General features: G+C 46.8%; 1 protein-coding gene across 2 annotated transcripts in view; it reads right to left on the reverse strand.

Annotated features, from left to right (window-relative positions):
• The window catches only part of SLC25A22 (solute carrier family 25 member 22), a gene marked incomplete at its 5' end in the record, with an annotated part of 70,519 nt that extends 63,214 nt beyond the window's left edge, over positions 1-7,305 (reverse strand). The window contains one exon of one of the 2 annotated variants that reach the window (XM_083428264.1): positions 6,928-7,305. The remainder of the gene's footprint in view (positions 1-6,927) is intronic. The other variant, XM_083428267.1, reaches the window with a different exon arrangement.
• Between the last annotated feature and the right edge of the window lie 1,165 nt (positions 7,306-8,470).

The raw sequence follows: 8,470 nt of genomic DNA on the forward strand, positions 1-8,470 counted from the left end.
TACAACCCCATATCCTCCCAACTTCCCTCCCCACCTTTATATGTTTTTTATAAGTGGTGGGTGTTTTTGTTTGTTTGTTCTTTTGTTTTGTTTTGTTTTGTTTTTAGGTTTCTGATTAACCTTACAAAGCCCATCAGTATTGTTTGGCAGGTCAAGAAACCTATCTGAAATATTTTGATCTCTCTCTCCTTGCAAATTGTGAGTGGGGGGCCTGCATGTGTGCTGAAGACGCACCTCTTTACCCTGGCCTTTGACACCTGAGATGTGTGTTTTCAAAGCCACCCTGTTCCTGTGGTTGTAATCTGCCCTGTTTTTAATTTGTTGTATGATCCACATGGAAAAGCACAAGTATAACCCACCCCCTTCAATCTCCTCCTGCTGTTTATACCCACATCTGACTCATCTAGAACCACTCATGATGGTGCAGCAGCATCATTTAACACAGGTCCATTGGTCCCAAGTGCTGCACCAGTGTAACTCTGGTGCAAAACCACGCTGATAATTTTGTACTAGTACTGCATCATCCCCCGCCCCCCTTCTGACTCTTAGACTAGGATAGCAGACCACAAGGAAGGGCGAGGAAACCTGTGGTCTTCCAAGTGCTACTGAAACACAATTCCCATCATCCCTGAGCCACTGACTATGCTGGCTGGGGCCAGAGAGCCACAGGTTGTCTATCGCTTCCACAGGGCTTTGTTCTTGCATAAAGAGGTATAGTGGTTAGGGTGTTAGGTGGGGGAGGCCGGAGTTCAAACGTTCATTCAGTCATAAAGTTCCCTGGGTGCCCTTAAAACAGTTTTCTCCTTCTCTTTCTTGCACACCCACATCTCACATGACTGTATATGCTGCCCTCAATGTGCACTTCCTGTGGCAGCCTAACGCTGCGGTAAAATGCTAGTATTAAAAAAAAAAGAGTTACCAAACGTACTCTGCCAAATCAATAGCACATCAACACTGCAACATAAAGGAGCACATTACAAGGAACTAAATAAAATCAAGGAATCTGCATGTTCGGGGTGGGACTTTGAAAAAACTGTAGTGACTTTACAGCAATTGCGTAGCTTCCCCTGGAACCTATGTACACCTCATCAACATCTAATCCAGGCATGGACATACTTGGCCCTCCAGATGTTTTGGGACTACAATTCCCATCATCCCTGATCATTGGTCCTGTTAGCTAGAGATTATGGGAGTTGTAGTCCCAAAACATCTGGAGGGCCAAGTTTGGCCATGCCTGATCTAATCCAATGGTCTTAATTTACACGATTAAACAGCATCCCAGCATGTCTGCTTGCTTGCATTATGGAGAGGCATTTTACTTAATACTTCGACAATCAATTCTCTGGATAGAAGGATGGAGCGAAACTGGGAGGCAAAATGATTGTATGAATGGTCTATCAATCATATTGCCTGAGATATTTTACGGTTGGGTCTAGAAATATGGACAAATGAGGTGGTGGAGTCTAGAGGCAGAATAGACAGGACCACTTAAGACTACAGTGGTACCTTGGTTTAAGAACAGCTTCGTTTATGAACAACTTGGATTAAGAACACTGCAAACCCGGAAGTAGGTGTTTTGGTTTGTGAACTTTGCCTTGGAAGCAGAACATGTTCCGCTTCCTGTTGAGTGTGTTCCATTTGTTAATTGAATCCCACGCTGCTATGGGAAAGAATGCTTTGGTTTAAGAACAGACTTCGGGAACGGTTTAAGTTTGTAAACCAAGGTACCACTGTACTTGCAGTAGTGGAATATAGTGGTAAAAAGCCAGTGGTGCTGTAGTGCTTTGTGTGTTGGACTAGGACCCGGGAGACCAGGGTTCAAATCTTCGCTCAACCATGAAACTCACTGGGTGACCCTGGGCCAGTGACAGTCATTTAGCCTAACCTACCTCACATGGATAAAATGGGAAGGAAGGCAATGAACCATGCATGTCACCTTGAGCTCCTTAGAGGAGGGGGTGGGATATGAGTGCAGTAAATAAATAAAATACTGAATCTTAAAAACCATAGAAATCTCCTTACAAATATTAAAAAATAGCAGCTTAGGAAGATTCAAGCCCAACCCACTCCCTGCCATGCTAGCCTTCTATTTGCAGGGGAAATTGACATAGGGGAACATTCAAAGCATGATTTCACCACATACAATCTGACATAGCACAGTCCATTCTACCATCTCATTCCCACCTCACTCTGCTACATGTGAAGATGTAGCCTGATAGCAAGGTCAAAATGGAGCTCTATTAATAAAGCCTGGTAAATAGGCCTGCCTATGTTGCCAGCCCATTGGCGGTTTGGTACAGAAGAGGTGGAGAGCTCTGTCCCTCCTGCAACAGCAACCTGCTTCATTTCGAAACTGGGTGCACAGGAGGGGGGCTTCCCCCTTCTGGTAGACCTTTTGGTTCTACGTTGATCTCATAGGAGGGTCCCTTATCCCACTCACTCATCTGCATAAGAAGAGCCTGCTGGATCAGGCCAATGACTCAGTTGGTCCAGCATCCTGCTGCCACAGTGGCCAACCAGATCCCTGTGGGAAACCTGCAAGCAGGACCCAACCAATACCCTCTTCTGTGATTTCCAGCAACTGGTATTCAGAAGCATTACTGTCTTCAACCATGGAGACAGAGCATTGCCTCCATGGAGGAAGAACACAGCTAGCAGCCATTGCTACCCTCATCCTCCATGAATTTACCTAATCCTCTTTTAATGCACCCAGCATCTTGTCATTTGTGACTAGTGCTTAAATTAAATGCCATTTACTTAGGACAATTCCCTCATCAAAGTGCTATTTATCCAATACCACTACAGCCTGCATTTTATTTGACACTTGGTAGCATCTGCAATTTCAGCCATGCTGTGCATTCTTGGTTTCAATGGTTTGTTTTATTTTTTATTTTATTTTACTTTATTTTATTTGCAGTTCTGTACCGTGGCTCTTTCTTAGCTTTTTCATTTTTCAGCTCAAACATCCCCCTTTGCTTGGCCTCCTGTGCAATATTGTGCAATGTTCTCCAGGAAAAGGGATTATATAAACTAATGTACTTTGGAAAAACCCACCACACATATCTCAAAATCAGTGCCTCTGCACACTCTAACTGCATGTACCCAACTTTTAAGAGAGTTTGAAGTCAGAGTTCTCCTTTAGTGTAGAAGGCCAGTATTGCACGAAATCCCAGGATTTGCAAGCAAATGAACTTTCCCATTGGAGCAATCGCATTTGTAATTAACTTTACTATCTTTGCTTTGTGTGTGGTTGCCTTAGGGGGGTTGCCTTAGGAAAGCATTTTTCAAATAAGTAAAACAATGTCTAGATTTTTCCCTACTCTCTGTTTGATTATGCTGGTTCAGATCTATTAGTAACTATTCATACAGCACTTTGTTCCTTAGCACACTTTCTCCATTAATGCAAAGAACGGCATATTTAGGATTGTGGATTTACAGCATGGTTTTACAGCATAGGATTTACAGCATGGTTTCCCAAACTTGGGTCCCCAGCTGTTTTTGGACTACAATTCCCATCATCCCTGACCACTGCTCCTGCTAGCTAGGGATGGCGGGAGTTGTAGTCCAGCAACAGCAGGAGACCCTGCTTTATGGTCTTGAATATTTAGTTCTTCTGCAGTCCTGAGAGGCGAAGGTTGCTGTTATTCACATTTCACAGATGAGAAATTGAGACCAAGGGATAGTAGCCTACCAACAATCACACCTAGGAAGCCTATGCTTGGGCATACACTGGAATCCCAGATGTACACAAACCATTCCATTCACTGGATTACACAGATTCATGGGATCTTCAAGCGGCAGTGGTTCGTTTTTGTAAAAACACATGCAAGTCTCCCTAGTCTTACTGTAAATTGCACTTTCAAAGTTTCATATATTAACAGATACAGTATAGAACTAAATTCAGCGGGCTACACTTTTTCTAGCTCAGAGAGAAACCGGTGGAGGAAGCTGTATTTCTTGGTGTTTATGGGGTAATAATCCTAAAGGAGGAAGAAATGCATGGCTAGAAACATGGAAGTGGCTCAACAGCTCAGAGGAAGAAACCTGGGCCACAATGCTAGATACAGATTAGAAAGACCTGGATTCAAATCCCCACTCAGCCATCATAATCAGTTAGTGACCTTGGATAAGTTACCATTTCACCCTAACCAATCTCAAAGGGCTGCTGCATGGATAAAAAAAGGAAGGGGTGTGTGGAATGATTCCCAAATATGCCACTCAAAGCTCTGTGCAGGACAGACAATGTTAAATAAATGGAATAAATGCATAACTTAATTGCCTTTTGAACAACTATATTAGGAAACTTATACGTATGTTTTCTTTTCTATGCTGCCAAGATAAGTTGATAAGGAAAGCATACAGCTAGAGAAATGAGTCCATCACATCAGGCCCCTCTCTAAGAAAGATATGGCGACTTATGTATTATTCATCACTTCATTTTAATGAATGGCCTGTGGCAAGGATACTGCCTTGTTTAAAAATTATAACTAAAAACCCAGCCATCTGTCTACAAAGTCTCTGAGCATCACGTTCGCTGCAGCTACCCCATGGCTGAGCAGAAGCCAGATAATTGACCAACCTCTTTTTGTGCTAGGTGTTGCAGGAGCTCAAATCAAAGCAAGCCAAGAGAATGGCCACACCCAATCAGATGGGAGACCCAAGGTCATATATGGCAGAGGAGCTGCAGAGCAAAGATCAAATTCTAATCTCCGGCATGGTAATCCAGTGCCAAGCCTATGCTAGAAAATGTAAGCAAATTTAAAACAAACAAACAAACACACACACCCCAAAGCAAACATATTGCATAGCTTTCAGAGGCCTGTTTTTCATGGACTCATTTTTTGGAAAATCACCCTGAGAATGCCCATTTGGATAGGATGGAAGGCAGTTGAACCCTGTGGCTGAACCCAAGTGCTGCTTAGGGCAGCAATACTCTTAGGACGGCAGTACTCTTCACAAGCAGCAGACTAGGAAAAGGAGCCTTTATCACTGAATCTCAACAAAAGCTTTGTATGATGAATCTGAGATCATGTGCACCATCCTGGCTTCATATTTGGAGTTGATCTACCACAAGGCTCACACTATTTTTATATATTGACAGGGAGATCAGTTACAAACCACTCAGGCCTATAGCGCTGAAATCAAGCTAAGTGAGCAGATTCAGTCCTTCAGGATATGTGGAGATTTGTCGACGACGACAAATTTGTCCTTTGTCAACATACTGTGGTCACCTCTGATTCTGTGTAACAGCTGGAGTGTGTATCTTGCCCTGTTGTTTCAAAAATAAATAAATTTCTGTGTGTGTGCGTAGATACTGTGGTACCTCGGGTTAAATACGCTTCAGGTTACAGACTCTGCTAACCCAGAAATATTACCTCGGGTTAAGAACTTTGCTTCAGGATGAGAATAGAAATCATGCTCTGGCGGTGCAGCGGCAGCAGGAGGCCCCATTAGCTAAAATGGTGCTTCAGGTTAAGAACAGTTTCAGGTTAAGAACGGACCTCCAGAACGAATTAAGTACTTAACCTGAGGTACCACTGTAGATAGATAGATACACACATACACACACACACAGAGAGAGAGAGAGAGAGAGAGAAGCTTCATGCAGCTTGATTGGTGCTGGCAGGCTGAGGCTGCCGTCTCCCTCAGAGGAGGTGGAGACTTTGGCCTGAGAATCTGCCACGCTGCTTCCAGCATGTAGGAGGCGGCACAACAAAAGGCTGCCCTGCTGGAGAACAAGGTTGGAGGGCAAGCACTGCTTCTGCAAGGGGAATGGGAATCTAGGAGGCATTTGCCCTATCCAGTATCCACATCAAACCGCTGGGCACCAAGATGCTTTAAAAACACTTTAAGCCGCCCAAGGAGAGGGGAGGGCAACAAGAGTCCCTGCATTTTCACTGGGTTGAAACAACAGCAGCAGCAGCAGCAGCAGCAGCAGCAAGGTGGCATTACTTTATGTTTCCGCCACGAAGTTTCCAGGGTCACTGGCAGCATTCATAAAGGAGCACCCCTCAAACGCTAAGTCAAAGGTCGCGCTATCGGAAGGCAAGCTGAGGGGCGAGCAGGTGAAAAGGTCACGAGGCCGCTTTGGCGCGTCGCCTCGAGAGGGAGCCCCGCGGCGGGGCTGAGAGGAAAAGTTAAGCCCACGCAGGACCAGAGCGTGGAGCATCCCAGACACGCTCAGAGCAACTGCCCTCTTCTTCCCCCCCTATTGACCTCACACGCCCCCAACGCTTCAGTATTGAGCTCCGGGCACTTCCCAGCCGCCCCATTGCTCAAGTCAGGCTAGGCAACGCAGCCAGATACGGGGAGGATACAGGAAGGGGTTCGTGGCCACACTCCCGAGGGGTGCAGCGGGGCTCCCCATATGGCTGAGGAGAACGCTGGGCTCCAGTCAAACTTTCCGGTTGCTCCAAGGGAAAGGGAGGAGATGTAGTAAAGATAAAGGGGGCATGATGCAACAGATCCCTACTCCCTCGGGGGTGGGGGGTTGGAGATGGAGGGAGGGAGGAAGAGCAGGATCTCCCGGGTGGAGTTGGCCGAGAAGACGCCCTCCTCGCGGCGGAGTTCCCTGCGGGCGCCGCGGCTTTAATCCTGCCGTTTTGCTCTGCATTTGAGCAGGAGGAAAGGACACGCGCGCACTAGGTGGCAGGCTAATCCCTGCCGGGTTGCAACCGGCCGCGCCGCGCCAGCTCACCATGCAACGGAGGGAGGGACCGAGGGCGGAGAAGGGTTGCAACCCCGGCTGCATTGGCAAACCATTCCCAATAACGCTCAGCGGAACAATTCCAGGCGCTCATCCGCCCGCCCTTGGGGCTGGAGCGAGGAAGCTTGCAAGGAAGCGTGGGGCAGATGACGATCCCCACAGCCCATCTGGCATCCCAGAGCGGCAAGGGAAGGGGGCGAAAAGGAACCAAGGGCACTCACCGAGCCGTAGGGGCGCTCCGCCTCTGTCGGGAAACAGCCGGGAAAGCACCGATCTGGCTGAGTCTATGGCTGGCTGGCTGCTCCCTCGCTCGCTCTCTCTTTCCCTCCCTCGACTCTCTGGCTGTTCCTTTAAGTGGTACAAACCAGGATGTCCGTGCAGTTTCTTTCCCAGCGCCAGCTCGGCACCGCCGCCTCTGGCCGCTGCGCGCAATGGCAGCCACTTTCCCCGCTTGCTGCCACTCTCTCTCTGGGCTCCGCACAATAGTTTCCAGCCCCAGGAGGGCTCACGTGAAAGCGCCCGCGTCAAAATTCTCCCCGACTTAGTACAGTACTCACTCCTCCCATCACCGGTCCAGCGCTGCTTGCTGCTGCTTGCTGCTGTCAGAAGCGGGAGGGGGCCGCCCGCTGACGTCACGACACGCCCGTTCGCGGATGAGGTCAGATTTCGCAGCCTGCGAAAATCACACACGAGAGAAATAAAAAGTCTCGCCGAGGGGGCGGGGGAAAGCAAAGTTAGGGAGAAACTTTGGGCTTCCTAATCGACGCTTTGCATAAAGATCGCCCTTATTTTTCGGAATTCTTTTGGTTTCCCCCTTGCAACCAACGTATTAAGAAAATAAGACGTTGTTTGCAAAAAGGTAGGGAATAAGCCTACGATCATATGGGCACTCATTTGGGAGCAAGTCCCCTTGAAATCAGTGGAAATAACTTTATGCATAAGATTAGTCTGCATGCATCAATCAGTTACCTCCGATCCTGGAGAATCTAAAGGTCAGAAGGCAATCTATGTATACTCAGAAGTAAATCCTCCTAATTAATTAAATGGGGCTTACTCCCAGGTAAGTGAAGTCAGGATTCAGCCTAAATACCCCACTCTCAGTACTGCCCCCCCCCGATAATCATCTTATGCCCACAAATGAGGTTGTGTGTGTGCATGCACAGATTGCACACTTCTGAACTAAAGAGAGAAAACAAGGGCATGTTTCTTGGCAACTATGTATATTGCCCAGAGAATGTGCATGTTGCTCAGAAAGTGCATAAAATGCATTGGAGATACGCACATTGGCAATTATGCATATTGGCAAAACAATGTACAAAATTCACTCAAGATACATACCCCAGCACTTGTTGGGGCTTATACATTTTGGCTAGTAGAAATATGCACATTCCCCAGTATTTATTGGATATTGTGCATATAGACTGGGAAATATGCACAATTGATTCTTCATGGACAGGGGATGCACACATTCTCCATGCAACTTAGTGAATGTGTGCAATGGTCAATTGTTAGGCACTTTATAACAACTCAACTTCCATTACCCCTAACATATACACAGCATCTCAAACTGGCCTCAAACACAAACTGGCCTCCTGACATAACAACCATATGTCAGGAGTGCTCTGATGGTGTTTCCTGCTTGGCAGGGGGTTGGACTCGATGGCCCTTGTGGTCTCTTCCAACTCTATGATTATATGATTTGTAGCGGAAACAAACACACTGTGTAACTCAGTTTTCAGCAGCATGGATCGGGCAAGGGAGGCA

Source organism: Podarcis tiliguerta, assembly GCF_965153285.1.
Source record: "Podarcis tiliguerta genome assembly, chromosome: 1".
Taxonomy (NCBI): Eukaryota; Metazoa; Chordata; class Lepidosauria; order Squamata; family Lacertidae; genus Podarcis; species Podarcis tiliguerta.